This window comes from Schistocerca nitens, chromosome 2 (genome assembly GCF_023898315.1).
Source record: "Schistocerca nitens isolate TAMUIC-IGC-003100 chromosome 2, iqSchNite1.1, whole genome shotgun sequence".
Classification (NCBI taxonomy): domain Eukaryota; kingdom Metazoa; phylum Arthropoda; class Insecta; order Orthoptera; family Acrididae; genus Schistocerca; species Schistocerca nitens.
The window spans coordinates 204,578,654-204,603,243 of record NC_064615.1 but is presented as its reverse complement, the minus strand read 5'-3'; the positions used below and the strand labels follow the sequence as shown (position 1 = coordinate 204,603,243).

Here is a 24,590-nt window from a genome sequence, read left to right as displayed (position 1 = left end):
TCGTCCTCTCGAAATGGTTCAAATGGCTCTAGGCACTATGGGACTTAACATCTGAGGTCATCAGCCCCTAGACGTAGAAATACTTAAACCTAACTGACCTAAAGACTTCACACACATCCATGCCCGAGGTAGGATTCGAACCTGCGACCGTAGCAGCAGCGCGGCTCCGGACTGAAGCGCCTAGAACCGCTCGGCCACAGCGGCCGGCCCGTCCTCCCGAGTGCGAGTCCAGTGTACCAACCACTGCGCCACCTCGCTCAGTCCACAGCACACACCATCATCGAGCCACCACCAGCTTGCGAGCACCTTGTTGACAACTTGGGTCCGTGGCTTCGTGGGGTCTGCGCCACACTCGAACCCTGTATCAGCTCTTGCCAACTGAAACCAGGAATCATCTGACCAGGGCACGGTTTTCCAGTCGTCTAGGGTCCAACCGATATGGATATGAGCCCAGGAGAGGCGCTGCAGACGACGTCATGCTGTCAGCAAATGCAGTGGCGTCGGCTGTATGCTACCATAATCCATTAACTCCAGACTTCGCTGCACTGTCCTAATGGATAAATTCATCGTGCGTTTTACATTGATTTCTGCGGTTATTTTACGCAGTTTTGCTTGTCTGTCAGCACTGACAACTTTACGCAAACGCTATTGCTCTCGGTCGTTAAGCGAAGGCCGTCGACCATTGCGTTGTCCGTGGTGTGAAGTGATGCATGAAATTTGATATTCTCAGCACTCTCTTGACAGTGTTGGTCTCAGAATATCGAATTCCCTAACGTTTTGCGAACTGGGACGTCTCATGCGATTAGCTCCATCTGCGTTCAAAGTCTGATAATTCCCGTCATTCCGCCATAATCACATCGGAAACCTTTTCACATGAAGTACCTACAAATGACTGTTCCCCCAACGCGGTACACTTTTATACCTTGTGTACGCAATATTAGCGCCAACTTGTATAAGTGCATCTTGCTGTCCCGTAACTTTTGTCACCTCAGTTCGCATGCTTTTAAAACAAATTTTTTTACCACGTTTCATATTCTTAAAACAAAAAAACAGTAAGGGGTACTGCTTTTTGCGCTTTCCTCTACACACCTTCGTCGATAAAGCACAGGTGGCAACGGGGAAGCAGTATTAAGTCTAAGCAAAAGATAATCCCACAGCTAAGCGTGTTGCAGTCGAATTTCCTATTAGCACATGCGATGTGATCCTCGGCCAAGTACCAGCGCTCGTCGAGGTCGTATACATAGCGGCAGGTGAACAGGTGCACAGACGACATGTCTGTCGAGAGCGGCGCCCCTGCACTATGTGGAGGGTCTTGTCTACAGCGCAGGTCACGATCGCGCCGACTCTACCGTCTCTGGCGAGCAGAACAGCGGGACTAGGCCGCTTATCTGATCTCTCTGTGTACAGTCGGCGGCTGACTGCATTGTCTCATGTCTCGCGCAATGGTGCTCGTAGTTGCGTAGCGGTCAATGCTGCTATTTGAATCCAGGAAGGAGACGTGGCATTGATTATGAACAACGGGGAAATGTGGTAAGGGGAGCTGTAGGACACGAAAACAGGACTGATCTGATAATCACTGAAGGGCGGCCAAGTGTTCGCCAGTAGGCAGCAAGAACAGTTTACTCCGTTGTCATGACACACTTCAGCAGGATAATGCAAGACCCTAGTTGCAAAAATGGCTCTGAGCACTATGCGACTTAACTTCTAACGTCATCAGTCGCCTAGAACTTAGAACTAAGTAAACCTAACTAAGGACATCACACATATCCATGCCCGAGGCAGGATTGGAACCTGCGACCGGAGCGGTCGCTCGGTTCCACACTGTAGCACCTAGAACCGCACGGCCACTCCGGCCGGCCCCAAGTTGCAGCTCACACTATAAAAACCTGACCTAGCTGATCCCCTGATTTGCAAATGCCTGGGATGCGGTGGGATGTGTATTTTCATGTCACCCTCCATATGCCAGTCTCCATGAAATGACACAGCATGTACACTGACGGAAAAAAGATCGCAACACCAAGGAGGAGTTGTGCGACATTAACAAAGGTTAGTAGGCAGTTTCTACATCTGAGATACGGTGTCTATTACAATTTCGCGCCAGTCGCATAAGAATCCCGCTAGTAGCGCCACTATGACGAAGCAAATCAGGTTTTCCCTAAAAACACGATGTAACGGTCGTGAGCCTTCGCTCCCTTTGAAATTGGATGTGATGAATTGATGTTGGTCAAGAACTCATTTAAGACGACGAAGACGCGATTGTCAACACCTCAATATCCCACTGAATTTGAACGAGGTCGTGTATCAGGGCTACGAGAAGCTGTTACTGCAGAGTAACTTGGCAGGAATGTACACGATTGCTGGCAGCGGTTGTGACGAGAATGTACGTCGCAAGAAGACCGGGCTTCGGAAGACTATGGGGCAGTATCGAGAGGGAAGACCACTGCGTTCGACGTATGGCTCTGGCGCACCAACATATGCATCTGCAGCAGCAGTCTGAGTTACTTCAAGGGCAGTTCCGACGCAGATGCCTTGCAGCTTGCATTCCACTGATGCCAGACCACTGCCATTCGCAACCTTAGTGATGACAAGCGAAAGCTCATTGGAGGGAATGATGAAAGTCTGTTGTTGTTTCTGACGAAAGCTGGTTATGTCTCGGTGCCAGTGATGCCGTGTGTTGGATAGGAGGCGGCCAGGTGAGGGTCTGCAACCAACCTGTCTGCGTCTGAAGTTATGGTTTGGGCTACGATTTCGTACGACAGTAGGAGCACTCTCGTTGTTAGCCATGCACCCTGACTGCAAATTTGTACGTCAGTGAAAAAAATTGCTCTGAGCACTATGGGACTTTACTTCTAAGGTCATCAGTCCCCTAGAACTTAGAACTACTTAAACCTAACTAACCTAAGGACATCACACACATCCATGCCCGAGGCAGGATTCGAACCTGCGGCCGTAGCGGTTGCGCGGTTCCAGACTGTAGTGCCTAGAACCGCTCGGCCACCCCGGCCGGCATTGTACGTCAGTCTCAGGATTCGACCTGTTGTGCTGCCATTTTTTTCTTTATTGTTATTTTACACCTTTACAAAAGGCAGGCCGGCAGCGGCCTATCCACGCCGCTCTCCAGGCACAGAAAAAAAAACATACAAGAAACATGAAGACATAAAAACAGATCTACGTGTAGTATAAAAACACGAGACAGGCAAATGAGAAAGAAATGAAGTCGCACAGGGAAGTTCAGCTCAGTGCACAAACGTAGACAGACGGTTGAACACGTGAACATAGGAGCACTGCCGAAGAAACACCGTTGCACTAAGACGAAGAGAAACACTAACACAATTATGACGATCTTCGGCGCACTATAAACACTGTTGCGCGAAAATGGCGGGGGGGGGGGGGGGGGAGCTGTCACTGGGAAATGCGGGAGGGAAGGGGGGGGAGGATGCCACGTGGAGAGAAGATGAGAGGGGAGAGGGTATGGGGGTGGGGTGGAAGCCTGGGGAGAGGGGAGAAGAGGGAGAGAGGAGGGAGGGAGAGAGGAGGGAGGAAGTGACGATGGAGGAGGGAGAGAAGGGAAAGAGGGTGCCCTGGAGGAAAAACGCAGGAGGAGGAAGGCGAGGATTAAATCTGGTAGGAGGGGTAGACGGAGGGGACGAGGGGAAGTTGGCGGAAGCCACCTTGGTCAAGGGTATGGAGTGAGGTAAGATGGAGAGTGGATGGGACGCAGGTGTACAGGCGCGGCAGCGGACGGGGGTGGGAAAGGATGGGAGAGACAAGCGGGTGAGAGGGATCAAGTTCACGGGAGGTGTAAAGGATCCGTATCCTCTTGTGCTGCCATTCATGAACATCATTTTATGGGGTGATTTCTAACAGGATTATGCTGGCCCACATACTGCTGTTGTAACCCAACATGCACTACCGAAGAGTGTCGACATGTTGCCCTGGCCTGCTCGATCACCAGATTTGTCACCAGTCGAACACATACGGGGCATCACTGGTCAACAACTACAGCGGCATCCACAACCAGCATTAAACCATCCCTGTGCAGACCAACCAAGGGCAACACGGATAGCTAAGTTCAACAGGGATAGAACTCCATCCCATAAACTGACATCCGGCACTTGTACAACACAATGCATGGAAGTTTGCATGCTTGCATTCAAGATTGCGGCGGTTACACAGCATTTTACATTTGCAATGACTTATCTCGCTCTTACATTAACCTGTGATCTTGCAATGTTAATCACTTAAATGCGTTGCCTAAGACAAATGTATTCCCGAAATTTAATTACTATACATTAATTGTTTTTGGTGTTGCGTTTTTTCCGCCAATGTATTTCAAGTGCAGCAAGAAATTCCTCAGTCAAGATGAAGTTCGGAGGCTATGTGTTTCCATTCACAACGACGACAAGTGTGTATTGCGCCCATGGATTCACCATTTGATCGTTTAATATCCATTCAGCTTATGTGATGAGCACCTCCACCAAGTTTGGTGAGTATCGGACTGTTGCTTCGTGGTGGAACACGTTCCGTTTCCGCCAGTATAATTGTGTGTCAAATAGAGATTACAACGATAAAATTCATAGCTTTGTTAAACTGCGTCACCCGACACCAAGAGCGTCAGCTCGATGAATGATGATCACACAAACAAAAACATGGTGTACAGAATAATTTATTTTCGATTGCTTGGCAACAAATTATCGATCAATTGGATAATCAGATAATTGGACGGCAATATTTGCCAAGACATCACCTAACGTGATGTCTTGCAAGTAACAGTCTGACGGAGCGGCACCACTGTTTTCATCTGCCAGGATGTTTCAGTTAATTTTTATAGAGTTTACTACGGGAGTTCAGTATCACTGAAGTAATTTGAATTAACTGTATGTAACGTCTGACAGCTTCTTGGCGTCTGGGATACATCGAAACCAAATAAGGCAAAGAAAACAATTTTTGCGGATAGCTATCAAGTGTTTATGCAGGGTGTCCCAGGAAGACCTGTCAATATTTAGGGATATGACAGGAACGATCATTCGGTGCAAAAATGGCTAGTAAACATGGGCGCCAAAATGCCTACTTTAAGTGCTATGTGTACTTTTTCATCTTCGCTGTTGTGAAACACATTTCTTCTACTAAACAAGCAGTTAAAGCTCTTTAGTTACGCATTTCAGAGCCCACGTTTATTGCCATTTTTTTCTTCTTTTGGTCCATACTACGACCTCAAAGTTTTTCGTTGCAGTTCTGGTTCATCCTGTATATTAAACACTTGGCGTAAAAAAATAAATAAAAAGTTTTGGAGTGCTTAGAGGATGTAATAAGGAAGACGTTTGTATGAATCCAACATGTTACAGGTGCACAATTTTCCCGCTAGGGGAGCGTGAAGGGTTTGATGCTAGTGATACCGAGAGACGGTGTTCAAACTACAGTATTACGAACACTGTTACACAGATGTTTCTGAATGCTAATTATTGTTTAACACTCTCACAAAAGCCAAGTGTTTCACAAATAGTGACTGTTGCTTCATCCAAATGGGCAACCACGTAAACACAAAAAAAATAAACCAGTAAAGAGGTAAAAATTAGTTTTAATAGTAAAAGGAACACCTGTCTTCCAAACCGGAAATAAGTCTAGCCCCAACTTTTAGAACTTCCCGTTTCCCATCCTCGATGCACAAAACCGATATTTTATGAAACTAATCCTTGAAATGATTAAAACAATAATTGTATTATAATCAAACCTAATAAATATTAATTTTATTAAACTAAGACATCCAATATCAATTACACATTTTATTATTTTACAAACATTTCTCATTGGTTTGTAATAGAAAGTTACTATCATATATATTTTATTTTTTACATTTCTTGGTGGTATATTAGTTTTATTTATTTATATTACAGGAATTGCATCATATGAAATATTCAAACCGAAGTCAATTACCAAAATTTTTACTTTAATACTATAAATCATCGTTATATTTACACTAACCACTATAGACATATTCATAATTTCTTTAAAAACACTCAGACTATAAACATTAATAACTCAATCAATTATCAAGAAATAACAATATCTTTAGAAAAACTATATAATAATCCAACATTTATTACTACAATAACAATAATAACTTATCTATTTCTTGCACAGTTAACAGTAGTCAAAATCATTACTATTAATCAAGGACCTATTCATAAAATGAGATAATTTTATTAATAAATAAAGCCTTACAATGAAGACATTATTTAATTAAAATTATTAATAGCTCCTTAACTGATTTACCAACAAATATTTTATTTTGATGAAATTTTGGATCTCTATTAGGGTTATGTTTAGTAACTCAAGTTGTAACTGAACTGTTTGTAGGAATACATTATACTTCAAATATCGAAACAGCATTTTGTAGTGTACTTCATATCTGATGAGATGTAAACAGATGTTGAATTATTCCAACATTACACGGAAATGGAGCATCTGTATTTTTTTATTTGCATTTATCTACATGTGGGACGAGGAATTTATTACGGATCTTTTATGTACATATGTACCTAATTAATTGGGACATTAATTTTATTTTTAGTTACGGCGACTCCCTTTATAGGATATGTTTTACCTTGAAGTCAAATATCAGTCTGAGGTGCAACAGTAATTACAATCCTATTATGATCAGTTCTATATTTAGGATATGTCCATCGCTGCCTCGTACACAAAATACTTCACTTCCTTGTACAAAAAGAAATCCGTAGGTCAGTTACGTCAATAGAACAATATTCATCATACGGCAGTTTCAACACCGTCTCTGACCACCAATAGAGTAAAACTTTCATAGAACAATAGTGAGGAAACGGTTCATCAGCGACATTGTCAAATAAAAATCATGTTTCTTTTTGTCTTCTCCAAATACTCTAAAATTTTGTAGACGCGTTTTTTTTTAACGTTTTACGTATGCCAATTATTTACGCAGACAATTACGACAGATTTAGAAATTAATACCGTATTCTGAACGTTATTGCTGAAACATATTTGGTATTGATACTAGCTATATAATAAAAAAAGTAAAAAAAAAATTAAAGAATTAGGTGCGAGATAAAATCTTACCAAAGCACCTGAAACATCATTTCGTGCAATTTCGTCAACATAGTCTTGCGTCTGACGTATTAGTGACAAAAGCGAAGGGACCTGAGTACTTTTAAATTGATGAACTTAACGGCCATCAATAAAGCCGTGACTAGCGATAGTATTCAGAGGGGAATTTTCATGGGGCGATGCCCTCCCAGTGTTATGTTGTTCAAGGCGAATGTATTCGATATGCAGTCTGCACAGACAAAAATTTTCCGAGGCCGTCGGCCTATCGCAGGCGACCAGGAAAAACGGAAATTACGTCGCCATTGGAAGCGAAGGTGATTTACAAACCGTTCGCTGGGACCTTGAACTCTTTTAATCATCGGTCAGTATATATTTGGCTCTCTCACGATGCGACAGAGTCGTCTACGCCAGATAACTCTTAACGACAAGTTGCCTCACAACCGCTGATTTATCAGGGCTATTAGTGAATGAGTCAAAAACACATTTCACATCCGATTTCGAACGGGTGAAGGGGAATTTTTGGGAAAATAGAAAACGTCACATAACAGTGAGTGTGTGTGTGTGATATAAAACTTAGTGTTTGCTCATTAAATGAGCTGACAGTTATTACATCAGTCAGGCGAAAGACAAGACCCCTCGCAGCAGATAATCCTACGCGAGAAGAGAGTCCCGTGGATACTGTCATCTTCAATACAACTTTTACGGGATCTTATCGTGTCTTTACGTAGTCTAACGTTTCGGGCACTGTTTAGAGTGTTAACATTTACACAATCCCGATGAAGCTCATTTGCAATAGCAGCCAAAACACAGCTAAAAAAATTATGAGGACACGATTAAATATTCCGAAAACCTTAATGCACGCTAAATAATACCTTGGCCAATTATGTACATTCTTGAAAAATGCTTCCGCATCTGTGCAAGTCGTGTTACAAACCGTAATAGCCACGTCAATGGAAATCTATACTACTGAACGTCTTCCAGGGGCAACGAAAACATGATTTTCAATATTTTCATTATTACCGACAGAATTTTAAATGCTATCATAATCTACTCGTTAAGAAGTACGATCTTATTTAAAGATTTAGTATAATAAGACAAGCATTATAGTTAGTAACTACGTGCACGTCCAGGAACAACTTAACTTTTGTGCAAATTCCCCAGACTACATTCATCCAGTATTTGAGAATGAGAGTACTTTACGGCTTCCAAAAAACTTTACATATTATTTCAAACCTTTTCGAAACTTTTTACGGCTAGCACACCCCCCCCCCTCCCCCCCCCCCCCACACACACAAATACAAAAAGTAACGAAAGGGAACAAGTTTGTTTTGTACATAAAAAATATCTCTTTCTGCAATGTATTTTATTTCTCCTAGACGCATTTCGCCTTTTTTCACTTTAAGGCATCATCAGCAGGATTTAGAATGGCACAGTTTTGTTTTGATATGTGTTGTTTGTACATTATAAAACAGTTCGCTTCTCGTTTTTTTTCCATTTAAGTAAGTATTTATTACAGTTCTTTGCCTTTTTTATTTGGCATCTACGTTTCCTCACATCCAGTTACATCCTGGGGGTCGCACTACAGCTCTATTTACGAAACAGAAGCATATTTTTATATTCCGAGCTTTTTTCTTCTCACTACTTTTCATCTTGTTTGCCCTCATTGTTGTGATGAACTATTAGTCTTCTGTCACTAGTTATAGATAATGGACCGAAAACTGTGATTTCAAGATGTAACTACATTGAGTTTACTATGTATCTCATCCTCTTTGATTTGCTTACGTACATATTGCCAACGAAACGAAGCATATGTTCAAAACTAACGTGCATTCATTTCTGTTATGTTTACAACTAAAAAATACAAAATACAAAACTCTCTCTCTCTCTCTCTCTCTCTCTCTCTCTCTCTCTCTCTCTCTCTGTGTGTGTGTGTGTGTGTGTGTGTGTGTGTGTGTGTGTGTGTGTGTGTGTGTGAGAGAGAGAGAGAGAGAGAGAGAGAGAGAGAGAGAGAGGGGGGGGGGGGGGGGCGAGTCTGAGAGAAAAACTACAGTGCGACAAGAGAAGGCGGTTTTTTATTTACAAAACGGATATATCTGTGCTTGCTGCGGAGGATGCCCATGCAAGCAAACTCGTGAAACAAGTTTATTGCTCACTACATTCCCGCGCTGTTCATGTAGTAGAACTCTCGCATTAGCCATCACGTTGTAATTTATTACTTCTTTACTACTTTCGCAGCACATTTCGCACACAGCATCCTTATATAGCACCAAATATACCAGCAAGACTGAATCACTGTTCTGCACATAGGTCAGCAGATTGGCGTCATAAACATTTAGATGCATGAGAAGCTAGCTTTTGATTAGAACGGAGCGCATATTACCCAGTGTGTATTCACCCTGTGTTTGATAAAGAGAGCACTTAGCGACCTGCAACAAAACTCTAAACATAAATTCAGTCCTTTTCTAAACCTGTCCTCGCTCACTTGCGCAACATCAAATGTTTTAACACGTTAACTCATCTGTAAAGAAATCAGACGTTTGAAGCTGTTCGTTTCTGTAAGGAATCGGAGATTTACAGTTGAACTGCTGGTGTTTAGCAGCAGTCTCTTTTGTTGGACCTAGTATGGTGTGTTAAGGCGGCGCCGGCCGAAGTGGTAGAACGGTTGTAGGCGCTTCAGTTTGGAACCTCGCGACCGCTGCGGTCGCAGGTTCTAATCCTGCCTCGGGCATGGATGTGTGTGATGTCCTTAGGTTAGTTAGGTTTCAGTAGTTCTAAGTGTAGGGGACTGATGACCTCAGATGTTACGTCCCATAGTGCTCAGAGCCATTTGTCAAGGTGGAAAATTTGAAGAGTAGGATAAGGTAAAAAACTCTGAAAAACTGCAAAATGGAAACCAGATCCGCAACTGGTCCAAGACGAAAATTAGTGTGACTTGCATCTTTGACCGGTTGCTTAGCGGTCTTCGATTGATGAACGAAGGGATCGCGTTATTAAAGAGAGAAGTCTGTGGATACCAGTTACGTCTACCAAAAACAGGAAGTTCTGTTTTAACCCATTACCGTCGCACCAGAAAGTCCTCTCGAAGACTGGCGGTCGCCCTCGACATCAGCGAGTGAAAACCCACGTAGTGGCGACGTATCCATTGACCATTGATGCACGTCTTCTCGCAACTGCGAATGAATAACCGTTGAGGGTATCGAATCGGTAAAACGGAAGAAGGGTGGTTTGTTAGCTGGTGGCCCTAGTCCACGGGTGCGCAATGTACAGACTCAAACTTCAGGATAAGTTTCACGCCCTTCTCAACTATTGCTTCTCTTTCATTTGCTTTGACTCTCGTAATAGTTTTCTTTAGAACTCGTAGATCGGCTTTCATTCATTCTATTCAATCCCCGCTGTCTTCAGAATTTCGAAGAATGCATTCCAGAGAACAATGGCAAAGTAAATGCTATGGTTCAAGTTTTCCCTTTCTTTAGCCTGTCTTCTAAGTCGCTTATCGCCGAAACCGAAACTGTTCCCCAAGGTCGATTTCTACCAGCCATAGTATATCTGCGAATATTGTCATATACAAAGGAAATCAACAATATCTGCAGGTATAATACAAGTTTTAACAAAAATCTGCAAATATTTATCTTCAGTTACGTACATATTCGACCACAACTATTTAAACTGCAGTTAAGGACGCATTGTAGCTCAAACAGGTAGTACATGTTGACGCCGCAGTGAAACTGTACAACTGAAGTCCTGATGATAAATCTCTGACTTCGAAATGTACAGTAGCACAGCATAAGCGCCATTAGCAAAACAGTAGATGGACATCATCATGAAATTTTCTTTTTAAAAAAAAAATCTTCATGCCTGGAAATTATTCTTCATAATGGTTGGTTGGTTGGTACAAAAAAGGGGGAAGGGACCAAACCACGAGGTCATCAGTCCCTTGTTCCGAATACAACGATGCTCCAAGTGTGAGAATAAAACAAACGAGACTGACAACTCAAAACGCAATGAACGGGAAAATCACATGAACGATGAAGGGCAACAGACATGTAAATGGACAAAAGGGGACAAGAAAACCACAGAAACGCAAGAAACGGAATGAAGAGATTAAAACAACATAGCAGGTTACCATGACTGGCTGACCATGAGAATAAAAAGGAGAAGCCAGCCTCTCTGCAACACATTAAAACCTCCATCCTAGAAGAACTAGGGTGGAGGACATAGAAGGACAAAGGACATGCGCTAAAATTTAGATCAAATGATAAAACCCACCCTCACGAATAAAATGTAAAACTAAATCAGCCGATGAGTCGTTGCCAGATAAAATTAGCGGCAACGAGTCCGGTAACCAAAGATTTCGTCGCTGGGCAGTCAAAGTTGGACAGTGTACCAGAATATGGGCCACTGTCAACCGGGCGCCGCACCGACAATCACGCGGGTCTTCACGGTGCAAGAGGTAACCGTGGGTTGCCCAAGCGTGGCCAATGCGAAGCCAGTACAACTGATTCCCTGCGAGAGGCCCGCATGGAAGACTTCCACACATTCGTAGTCTCCTTAATGACACGCAGTTTGTTGTGCGTACTGTTCTGCCATTCCGTCTCCCAAAGCCGGAAAAACCAAGGCGTAAGTCAGAACGCAGGTCAGGTTCAGAGACGCCCATCTCCAGAAGCGGTTCCGCGTAGCCTGTTTGGTCAGCCTGTCGGCAAGTTCGTTGCCTGGGATGCCGACGTGTCCTAGGGTCCACACAAACACCACTCAACGACGGGACCGGTCCGGTGCATAGATGTACTCCTGAATGGTTCAAAATGGTTCAAATGGCTCTGAGCACTATGAGACTTAACTTCTGAGGTCATCAGTCCCCTAGAACTACTTAAACCTAACAAACCTAAGGACATCACACACACCCGTGCACGAGGCAGGGTTCGAACCTGCGACCTTAGCGGTTGCACGGTTCCAAACTGTAGCGCCTAGAACCGCTCAGCCACTCGGGCCGGCAATTATCGTATGTTTGATAAGTTCTATATTCAAAGGATGTACATGTTCGAGGTGAATACAGAAGAAGGAAAGAAAAAATGACTGGAACGGGACTCGCAACACCGATTACCAGACTCGATCGCTACTGACAGGCGAAATTACCCTACCTTTACTGAATTAAAGTCGCTCGCAGAATTTTAAAGTCGATTTTGTCGAGAATTTTTGAGGGTATCAAGAAGAACTGCTTTGGGTGGGTGATTGATTTTTGTGCGCTGTACTTCAAGTAGAGAGAGAGAGAGAGAGAGAGAGAGAGAGAGAGAGAGAGAGAGAGAGAGAGCCGGCCGCTGTGACCGAGCGGTTCTAGGCACTTCAGTCCTGAACGGCGCTGCTGCTACGGTCGCAGGTTCGAATTCTGCCTCGGGCATGAATGTATGTGATGTCCTTAGGTTAGTTAGGTTTAAGTAGTTTTAAGTCTAGGTGACTGATGACCTCAGATGTTAAGTCCCATAGTGCTTAGAGCCATTTGAACCATTTTAGAGAGAGAGAGAGAGAGAGAGAGAGAGAGAGAGAGAGAGAGAGAGAGGGGGGGGGGAGGAGATTATGACTGCAATGACCATCTCATTTCCTCCTGCAGTCCACGGAAGTATGACCGAAGAGACTGACTGTCGCCACGCCACTTTCTCGGAAACAGCGTGAAGTGTCACCGCGCGCCGTGCGGAGATAATTGAGTTGGGAGTTATCTTGCAGCGAGAGTCCTTCGGCGTCATACGGTCAGCCGGCCGGTTACGGTGGCACGTATTCCCCACCGGATAGCGACCGACTTCCTCCAGATAAGCCGGCAAGGATGGCCGGGGTGGAGGAGACTCGGCAGAGGCGATAGATAGCGTGCGCGCAGCACGCAGACTCGCTAATGGAGGCCCGGCGCGGCCCGCCGCCTTGCCCCACTGAGATACCGGCGCCGCCAAACATGGGGGCCCACCGACTTGGCGCCGCGGCAGGGTCACGCAGATAGCCGGCCGCGTCTCCAGGAGGCTGTCGTTAGGAAACCACGCGGACGATACAGCCGGAACCTAAGTGTTTAGGAGATCAAAACAATGCGCCGGACCAGGGTTCAAACCCGACACCTCGACCTCCTCGTGGCTGCCGGCTGAGCCATCCAGGCACGGCTCACCCACCCTCACAAGAGGAGGAGGGGGAGGGGGAGGGGCGAGGGGGAGGGGGAGGGGCGAGGGGGAGGACGAGGAAATTCGTGTTTAAACGTCCCGTCGGCAACGAGGTCATTAGAGACGGAGCACATATATAAATGACCTAGTAGATAGTGTCGGAAGTTCCATGCGGCTTTTCGCGGATGATGCTGTGGTATACGGGGAAGTTGCAGCATTAGAAAATTGCAGCGAAATGCAGGAACATCTGCAGCGGATAGGCACTTGGTGCAGGGAGTGGCAACTGATCCTTAACATAGACAAATGTAATGTATTTGCGAATACATAGAAAGAAGCATCCTTTACTGTATGATTATATGATAGCGGAACAAACACTGGTAGTAGTTACTTCTGTAAAATATCTGGGAGTATGCGTATGGAACGATTTGAAGTGGAATGATCATGTAAAATTGTTTGTAAGGCGGGTGCCAGGTTGAGATTCATTGGGAGAGTCCTTAGAAAATGTAGTCCATCAACAAAGGAGGTGGCTTACGAAATACTCGTTCGACCTATACTTGAGTATTGCTCATCAGTGTGGAATCCGTACCAGGTCGGGTTGACAGAGGAGATAGAGAAGATCCAAAGAAGAGCGGCGCGTTTCGTCACAGGGTTATTTGGTAAGCGTGATAGCGTTACGGAGATGTTTAGCAAACTCAAGTGGCAGACTCTGCAAGAGAGGCGCTCTGCATCGCGGTCTAGCTTGCTGTCCAGGTTTCGAAAGGGTGCGTTTCTGGATGAGGTATCGAATATATTGCTTTCCTCTACTTATACCTCCCGAGGAGATGACGAATGTAACATTAGAGAGATTCGAGCGCGCACGGAGGCTTTCCGGCAGTCGTTCTTCCCGCGAACCATTCGCGAGTGGAATAGGAAAGGGAGGTAATGACAGTGGCACCTAAAATGCCCTCCGCCACACACCGTAGGGTGGCTTGCGGAGTATAAATGTACATGTAGATGTAGATTAGGGAACGAAGGGGAAGGAGAGCAGCCGAGCCTTTTCGAAGGAACCACCCAGGCATTTGCCTTAAGTGGTTTAAGGAAACCACGGGAAACCTTAGTCAGGATGGCCGTACGCGTGTCTGAACCGAAGTCCTCCCGAATGCGAGTCCAGTGTGCTAACTACTGCGGTACCCCTCACAGGATCTACGTGTACATCCATTGCACACCACTGTGAAACGCATAGCACCGATTAGTTGTACTACTAATTAAGGTTTCCTTACATTCCATTCGCTTATGAAGGCGGGAAACTTGCTTACTTAAATGTGTCTCACGTTCTGAAATTCGAATATTCTTAACTTCTAGGTCTTTACGGCTGTATTATATTCCTTGATTTCTCACTTATGCCAGTTATTAAAAAAAATTTAAGTGCGGAGAGTTGACATCTGTCTTCAAGCGCCTGCGTGTTCAGGTTTTCCAGTGTCATCCTGTCTTTCTCGCATGGATGAAACAAACTTGTGACCACTCTTTGCTAAGAGTTATTCCGTTATGATGTTTCGAACTGTCAGGGATGATGGAGGAGGGTAAACGTACGTTGTACAGATTCTAAAATCTCTTATGAGCTGAGGTAACCGATCGTGGTCCGGAAACGAGCGAGTCGAAAGTTATGAACGAAAATCGTTATGATACCTCCGACAGTGCCGCGCGGGATTAGCCGAGCGGTCTCGGCGCTGCAGTCATGGACTGTGCGGCTGGTCCCGGCGGAGGTTCGAGTCCTCCCTCGGGCATGGGTGTGTGTGTTTGTCCTTAGGATAATTTAGGTTAAGTAGTGTGTAAGCTCAGGGACTGATGGCCTTAGCAGTTAAGTCACATAAGATTTCACACACACACACACACACACACACACACACACACACACACACACACACACACACACACCTCCGACGGTGGAAGCAGCGCTGTTGGTAACAGTGCAGGGTAGTCAATTTTCCGAAGTCTCAGAATGGAATAAAACTACAAAAACGGTTTAGTAAACATGGGCTCTAAAATGCGTACCCTAAGGGCTATGAGCTACTGTGAAACATGGTCCCCAGTGCAAGCTCTTTGGTTTCCATACTTTTGGGCAAGGTAGTATGGACCAAAATAAGAAAAAAAGTATCCAGCGAATATAGGCTCAAAGATTCATACCTTAAGGGCCACGGACCCTTGTTCACGTGCCGGCCGTGGTGGTCTAGCGGTTCTAGGCGCTTCGGTCCGGAACCGCGCGACTGCTACGGTCGCAGGTTCGAATCCTGCCTCGGGCATGGATCTGTGTGACGTCCTTAGGTTAGTCAGGTTTAAGTAGTTCTGTGTTCTAGGGGACTGATGACCACAGATGTTAAGTCCCATAGTGCTCGGAGCCATTTGAACCATTTGAACCTTGTTCATGTATGCTGCTGTGAAACACCTCTACTGTACAAGTGCCTATAGCTTTTAAGGTACGAATCTTTGAGACCACATTTGTTGGGCTTTTTGGGTCCGTACTGTCTCCTTCAAAAATATGGAAACCAGAGGGCTTGCAATGACAGAGATGGGTTTCACAGTATCCAAGACGAACAAATGCTCAAAACACTTGAGGTATGCAATTTAAAGCATACTGATTATTATTATTATTATTATTATTCACGTATGGGCCCGGTAGGACCACGCGAATTACAATCCATCAATGTCACTTTTGACGGTCGGTCTTCTTTTCTGTCCAAATTTGTTTCATCCTTTCAGAATGAAGTCTCTTTCTTTCATAAGACCACGGTGTTCCATTCCGTTTTCTAATTTACCTCCGACCAACTTTCCAGGCAAATATCTTTTACCTGAATGTTTTTCCATCTGTAACGTCTGCCTGAGTTACATCGGCTGCTTTGAGATCCTCCTTAATCGCAACGATCCATTTAACTGGCTCAGTTTTGGCTTCACTTCTGTTTCTGTAGAAGTCTACTATTTGTTTTGTTAACCTAGTGCGTGCCATTCTTTTAATGCTCCCATAAAATTTAAGTCTTCATTTTCTCATGTCTCTGCATTGCCGACCGCTGTGGCCGAGCGGTTCTAGGCGCTTCAGTCGGGAACCGCGCTGTTGCTACGGTCGCAGGTTCGAATCCTGCCTCGGGCATGGATCTGTGTGACGTCCTTAGGTTAGTCAGGTTTAAGTAGTTGTGTGTTCTAGGGGACTGATGACCTCAGATGTTAAGTTCCATAGTGCTCAGAGCCATTTGAACCATTCTTTGAGAAAAAGTAATTATTGGTAACTTATATAATTAATATTAGAGTCTCAAAAATGGTTCAAATGGCTATGAGCACTAAGGGACTTAACTTCTGAGGTCATCAGTCTCCTAGAACATAGAACTACTTAAGCCTAACTAACGTAAGGACATCACACACATCCATGCCTGAGGCAGGATTCGAACCTGCGACCGGAGCGGTCGCGCAGTTCCAGACTGTAGCGCCTAGAACCGCACGGCCACCTCGGCCGGCTTAGAGTCTCACAAGATTGTGATAATAATAATGACTTTTCGAAAATAATTTAGTTTCGTGGCAAACGAAATCGAACAGTTTAGTTTTACCCCTCAGAAAGTTTCATTTTGCCCCTCACGGAATAACTACCCTCAGCTTGGGAACCACTGTACTAGAAGGAGAAGCAAAAGATAAAATCTGTACGGGAATTCAGACGTTGTAATGCAACCGACAGATAAATGAGGACGTAAGCTGCAAGCGCTACTCTGACACGAGGGAGTTGGCACAAGAGAGGAATTGATACCGGCTAACGGCGAACCAATGAGAAGACCGACAGCTTTTTTTTTTAAAAAAAAAAAAAAAAAAGTGTTATGCAGTGAACACATGGTGTGTCGTGGAGCGATCACTCTGTTTTTTTAAAATAATTGAAAAGCCACGATCGCTTCAATGTCGTTTACTAGATGACCAGTTTCAGTACTTTGAATGTGCCATCATCGGATCTGAAACGTGGATTAACATTTATAAAACCATATGGACATCATGGCACATGAGGCAGAACATCTGATAAACATCATTGTCACAACGAATAAAAAATAATAAAAAACTGCTCTCGTGGTCGTTCTTTCCATAAAATATAAAACCGAAGTCGCCAGATGAAACTACCACTGCGTCTAACACCGGTGTTTTATATTTTATGGAAAGAACGACCATGACAGCAATTTTTTTAATTATTTTTTATTGGTTGTGACAATGATCTTTATCAGATGGTCTGCCTCATGTGCCATGATGTCCATATGGTTTTATAAATGTTAATCCACGTTTCAGATCCGAAGATGGCACCTTCAGAGTGCTGAAACCGGTCATCTAGTAAACGATACTGAAGCGATCGTGGCTTTTCAATTATTTTAAAAAGGTGTTAATTAATGTGAAAATCGCACCGCTAGTCTAGTTTAAACTGTAGCCTGTCTTTCAACTGGCTGGCTATGTTAGTAGAAAAGTCCGAGAAAAGCAAGGGCGTACGGCATCCAGTAGGACCTGCGTCCAAGCAGAACGAAGTAGTGCGACGTTCAAACCAGCCTTAGGATTGATACGAGTTTTACATTTTAATAACGTAGTACGTGCGCTGAAGACCCCGACGTGAAACCCACTCCACCTGTTCAGTGTCATCGTTACCGCTGTAGCGACTCGTTTCCAGCCTTCCGAGTCTCAGACGCCGTGTTGCACGCCTCGACATCAGCGCGCGCAGTTCGCAGCGGCTCCGCGGAAGTGGATGGCCGCAGCCGCAGCCGCCGCCGCCGTCGCTGCCGGTGACGCTGGGAGGAGCTAAGAGCGCAGGCATCCGCGTGACCATTGTCGTCGCCATTGTCAGCGGCGGCCGGCCGTAATGCCTGTGAAATTGCTGCTCACTGCAGGGGCCACGCCTGCTGAATGCGGCTGCGGGCACTGACTCCGCCATCGGGTGCCGGTGAACGCTCCGTCACGGGCCCGCAGCGGTTGATTGATATCGCAAAGCGGTCCCGAAACGACATCGTGTATGCGGTAACTGTCTCGTCTCGTCTGAGTCTCGTCATAACCTTCTCCGTATCCGATATACAACAGTTAGGGCTGCTGTTCAACTGTCTGGAATAATATCTTTAAATTGCTGCCTCCAGACATTATCCACTGAGTCAGCTTCTTGTTCGACAGGTTCTACAAATTATATGGGCTGACTTCCCTTAGTAATGTTTCATATTAATGACCTCTGAAAAGAACTGTTTCTGCTACTTAGTTGATATGTCATTGCCAGGAGATCCTATGAATAGTCTGGCTGAATGTAATCACTGCCGGCCGCAGTGGCCGAGCAGTTCTAGGCGCTTCAGTCTGTACCCGCGCGATCGCTACGGTCGCAGGTTCGAATCCTGCCTCGGGCATGGATGTGTGTGATGTCCTTAGGTTAGTTAGGTTCAAGTAATTCTAAGTTATAGGGGACTGATGACAAAAAAATGGGGTTCAAATGGCTCTGAGCACCATGGGACTTAACTTCTAAGGTCATCAGTCCCCTAGAACTTAGAATTACTTAAATCTAACCAACCTAAGGACATCACACACATCCATGCCCGAGGCAGGATTCGAACCTGCGACCGTAGCGGTCGCGCAGTTCCAGACTGTAGCGCCTAGAACCGCTCAGCCACCCCGGCCGGCGGACTGATGACCTCAGATGTTAAGTCCCATAGTGCTCAGAGCCATTTGAACCTTTTTTTTGTAATCACTGTTGCTCAGTTAGCACCACCCAAGAGGCACGTGTAGGGTGCCTGATCTACCTGACACTTCGTCCAGAAAATACTACTATGCCGATGACCTGGCTCTAGCCGCACGACACCAGGAAATGAAGAAAACAGAAGAGATTCCAATGACTTGTCTGCACTAGATAATTACTTCAAAATCTGGAGACTCCAACCCAATGTGAGTAAAACAGAACTGTGTTGCTTCCATTTAAATAATTGGCTGGCGAACGTAAAACTGGAAGTAAGTTTCAGAGGCAGAATTCTTCGTCATAATTGGAACCCAAAATATCTTGGTGTCATCCTGGGCCGTACACTATGCTTCAAACAACACCTTCTTAAATTAGCTCAAAAGTTGAGGACTCGATGTGGTGATGATTGGATCGTGGGGCGCTCAACTGCGCGGTCATCAGCGCCCGTACAAATCCCCAACATTTTCTCAGTCCAATCTTGCCACGTACGTGAATGATGATGAAATGATGAGGACAACACAAACACCCAGTCATCTCGGGCAGGTGAAAATCCCTGACCCCGCCGAGAATCGAACCCTGGACCCCGTGCTCGGGAAGCGAGTACACGACCTCGAGACCACGAGCTGCGGACTTGCGGACTCGAAACAACATCCTCCATAAGCTATGCGGAACTACCTGGGGATCCTCAGCAACCACCCTGCGATCTTCAGCTCTGGGCCCATGTACTCAAGTGCAGAGTATTGTGCACCTGTTTGGATGAACAGTCATCATACAAGGCTTGTTGACGCCCAGCTGAATACGACAATGCGCATAATAACTGGCGCAATCAGATCTACTACAGAATGAGATTTTCACTCTGCAGCGGAGTGTGCGCTGATATGAAACTTCCTGGCAGATTAAAACTGTGTGCCCGAGACTCGAACTCGGGACCTTTGCCTTTCGCGGGCAAGTGCTCTACCATCTGAGCTACCGAAGCACGACTCACGCCCGGTACTCAGTTTTACTTCTGCCAGTATCTCGTCTCCTACCCTCCAAACTTTACAGAAGCTCTCCTGCAAACCTTGCAGAACTAGCACTCCTGAAAGAAAGGAAACGTCCCCCAGGCTGTGGCTAAGCCATGTCTCCGCTGTATCCTTTCTTTCAGGAGGGCTAGTTCTGCAAGGTTTGCAGGAGAGCTTATGAGAGAATTCCACAAGATCTGCAGGAATTCTGACCTACACGTGCGTAGCGACTGAATTCAAGCCATCCAGCTCTGTGCGATGCTGCTGACATGGTTGCTAAGGATTTCAAACCTGTCGAAGAATGGAAAGGTCGGTGGGAAGCAGTGACAGATCTGCGCCTGCATAACATCTTCTCAGGTGCTACACTTCCAAGTGGATTCGACCTACCACGCAAACCTGGACTACTCTCAACAGAATCTGGCCGATGCAGAGATGCTCTCTTTAAGTGGAAGAAGCTGCCTGATCCAGCCTGTGACTGCTGGGCTCCATACCAGACTGTTCACCACATTGTCAGAGAATGCAGGTTTCGAGCCTATCACGGTGCTGAAGAGGACTTCCTGCTAGCAGCTCCAGATGCAGTGCGCTGGACTGAAGGACTGGATATTCAGTTGTAAAGACAAACTTAAGTTTCTTGTGTGTTAATATGTACATTTGTATATGTAATTTAATTTTATGATATAATCCCTTAGTAAATAAGAGACATCTATCTTGACCACACAGAAAATGATTTAGAAAACACGGTAGCTCTATTTAATGGCACTATAAAGAACGAGTATTTCTTCTGTGATGTTCAGACGGTAAAGTAAGGGTTGAAGACAAATAATAGAAAGACAGAGAATAATTTTTTTGCATGACAATGTGCCAGGTAACAGGTCTACAATTGTTCGCGATTGGTCTGAAGAACATTCTGGACAATTCGAGTGAAAGATTCGGCCACCCAGAACGCCCGACATGAATCCCATGGAACGTTTATGGGACATAATGGAGAGGTCACTTCGTTCACAAAATCCTTCGCAAGTGTGGACGCCTGTAGAGGCAGCATGCTCGACATTTCTGCAGGGGACTTCCAACGATCTGTTGAGTCCATGTCACGTCGAGTTGCTGCACTAAGCAGGGCAAAATTAGGTCCGACACGATATCAGAAAGTATCTCATGACTTTTGTCACCTCAGTATGTTTCCTTTCGAGAGGTTAGAATGAAAAACCCAGATGACAGATTTTCATTTTTTTATCTTTCAAAGTCTGCATGAATAGTACATGTTTCAGAAAGTTGTTTGATACATTATTTGAGGGTTTTGTTTATTCTTTGGAGACCCCCTTCCTGCTTTTCAGTAAAAACTAGGTCTTATCGCCAAAGTTATTAAAAGAAAACTGCTACCGTCATTCATAGTACCGCCTCTGGAAGATTAACTTCTTGCCGCGATTCTAGTTCTTTCCGATTTCTGCTTGATTTGACCCTGGTGGTTCTATAATGTCTTCTTCGTTCCCTACTGTTCTTGCATTTAAGTAACAGGTGCAGCTCACCTAACTCTTTTTACATATATTTTAGAAATGTAAATCTCTTCGTGTCGTGTTTTCTTCGCCTGATTCAGAGCGTCATCCGAAACTCCACACAGACTTGTTTGAAGTAAGCCCCTCACAGTCTTCTATGAGGACATTATTCGACAATACGGCGATATTTGTTTTGAACACCGCCAAATTTCGGTCCCGTCTACTTTGGTTCTCTATATGGGACACGGGCAACGGCCTTGCCGCAGTGCATACACCGGTTCCCGTGAGATCACCGAAGTTAAGCGCTGTCGGGCGTGGTCGGCACTTGGATGGGTGACCATCCAGGCCGCCATGCGCTGTTTCCATTTTTTCGGGGTGTACTCAGCCTCGTGATGCCAATTGAGGAGCTACTCGACCGCATAGTAGCGACTTCGGTCAAGAATACCGTCATAACGACAGGGAGAGCGGTGTGCTGACACCACGCCCCTCCTATCCGCTTCCTCCACTAAGGATGACACGGCGGTCGGATGGACCCGGTAGGCAACTCGTGGCCTGAAGACGGAGTGCTTTATATGGGATACGAGTAAGGTTCGTAGTGGCGACATGACTTACCGTGGATGGAAGCTCACACTTCCATACTAAACCCGTAAGCATAATCACACAAGGCATACGAACTGAGAACAACGAAAGTTAAAAATCGTGATAAAGGTGACTGGTCAAACGGACGTCCTTTGGGGTAGACAAGGACTTTCGGAGAGCAAGTCGGCTGTGACTTTGTGAGCAGGTAGTTTCCAGGAGGATTGGGCATATCTCAAAATATGAAATCTAAAAAATAGGTTTAAATCGCTCTAAACACTATGGGACTTAACATAGGAGGTCATCACTGCCCTAGACTTGGCCGGCCAGAGTGGCCGAGCGGTTCTAGGCGCTACAGTTCGGAACGGCGCGACCGCTACGGTCGCAGGTTCGAATACTGCCTCGGGCTTCAATGTGTGTGATGTTCTTAGGTTAGTTAGGTTTCAGTAGTTCTAAGTTCTAGGGGACTGATGACCTCAAATGTTGAGTCCCATAGTGCTCAAAGCCATTTGAACCCTAGACTTGGAACTACTTAAACCTAACCCAAGGAAATTACACACATCCATGCCCAAGGCAGGATTCGAACCTGCGACCGTAGCAGCAGCGCGGTTCCGGACTGAAGCGCCTAGAACCGCTCTGCCACAACGTCCGGGATACGAAATCTAAAGCAATTAATGAAGACTGGGGAATAAATTTCAGTCGATGAAGACGTTATCGGAGTGGAAATACAACCTCGCACATGTGCGCTGCCACGTAACATGCTCTTAAATGTTGTGTGTGTTGATAAGCTGGCAGGACCTGCTAGGACAGCTAGCAGTTTACGCAGCTATGATTAGACGGCCCCGTCTATTTCGGCAGCTGTCTGCTGACGCAGTGGATACGTGTGACGCGGCACGGCGACTATGGAAGGCGCCGACCGCGGGGGCAGAGCCGGCGCCATCCAGTAACGGGAAGTGGCGGTGTCTGTCTGCGGCTGTCCGCCGGCCGCCAAAGATGGTCAACCGACGCGGACACAGCAAGCGTGCGCGGCAGAAATACGCCACAGGCAAAACTTCAGGTCAGAGTTCAACGTGTCGGCTCCGCTGGCGATTAGAAAAAGCTAGTTAAGTGGGGCAGGCAAGGGCTAACGTCACAGCCGCGGATTTACCGTACGAACGATGCAGGTGACAGCCAGAATTTATTTACGAAAACCATCCTCGTGAAAAATAGGCAAGAGCTTGCGCTGCGCTCCTCACTTCGAAAGGAAAGAAATATTCTGCACAAATCTATTTATGGTACTGCGGTGACACTGATTATTTTTTTAAACGACAAGGTGTTCGACAACGATTGCACTATTAATTATAATTTAACAACTACATATTAAACCTTAAATCATTATCAAGCGGTTAATTATGAAACGGCTAAGACCGGCACCTACTTCCCGTTGCAGGTTGCCTATGCAATTGCTTCCAGGGGCAACAAAAATTTGGTTTTCTGTATTTCATAATTATTGACCGAATCTAAAAATTTAATACACTACTGGCCATTAAAATTGCTACACCACGAAGATGACGTGCTACAGACGCGAAATTTAACCTACAGGAAGAAGATGCTGTGATATGCAAATGATTAGCTTTTCAGAGCATTCACGCAAGGTTGGCGCCGCTGGCGACACCTACAACGTGCTGACATGAGGCAAGTTTCCAACCGATTTCTCATACGCAAACCCAGTTGACCGGCGTTGCCTGGTGAAAAGTTGTTGTGATGCCTCGGGTAAGGAGAAATGCGTACCATTACGTTTCCGACTTTGATAAAGGTCTGATTGTAGCCTATCGCGATTGCGGTTTATCGTATCGCGACATTGCTGCTCGCGTTGGTGAGATCCAATAACTGTTAGCAGAATATGGAATCGGTGGGTTCAGGAGGGTAATACGGAACCTCGTGCTGGATCCCAACGGCCTCGTATCACTAGCAGTCGAGATGACAGGCATCTTATCCGGATGGCTGCAACGGGTCGTGCAGCCACGTCTCGATCGCTGAGTCAACACACGGGGGCGTTTGCGAGACAACAAGCATCTGCACGAACATGGCTCTGAGCACTATGGTACTTAACATCTGAGGTCAACAGTCCGCTAGAACTTAGAACTACTTAAACCTACCTAAGCTAAGGACATCACACACATCCATGCCCGAGGCAGCATTCGAACCTGCGGCCGTAGCGGTCGCGCGGTTCCAGACTGAAGCGCCTACAACCGCTTGGCCACCCCGGCCGGCCTCTGCACGAACAGTTCGACGACGTTCGCAGCGGCATGGACTATCAACTCTGAGACCATGGCTGCGGTTATCCTTGACCCGCGTCACACACAGGAGCGCCTGCGATGGTGTAGTCAACGACGAACCTGGGTGCACGAATGGCAAAATGTCATTTTTTCGGATGAATCCAGGTTCTGTTTGCAGCATCATGATGGTCGCATACGTGTTTGGCGACGTCGCGGTGAACTCACATTGGACGCGTGTATTCGTCGTCGCCATACTGGCGTATCACCCGGCTTGATGGTATGGGGTGCCATTGGTTACACGTCTCGGTCACCTCTTGTTCGAATTGACGGCACTTTGAACGGTGGACGTTACATTTCAGATA

General features: G+C 45.6%; 1 protein-coding gene and 1 pseudogene across 1 annotated transcript in view; one reads left to right on the top strand and one right to left on the bottom strand.

The window, feature by feature from the left end:
* LOC126235908 (uncharacterized) overlaps window positions 1–24,590 on the bottom strand; it is a 634,203-nt gene that overhangs the window by 515,151 nt on the left and 94,462 nt on the right. The window lies entirely within an intron of this gene.
* Window positions 21,642–21,759, top strand: LOC126237824 (5S ribosomal RNA; annotated as a pseudogene).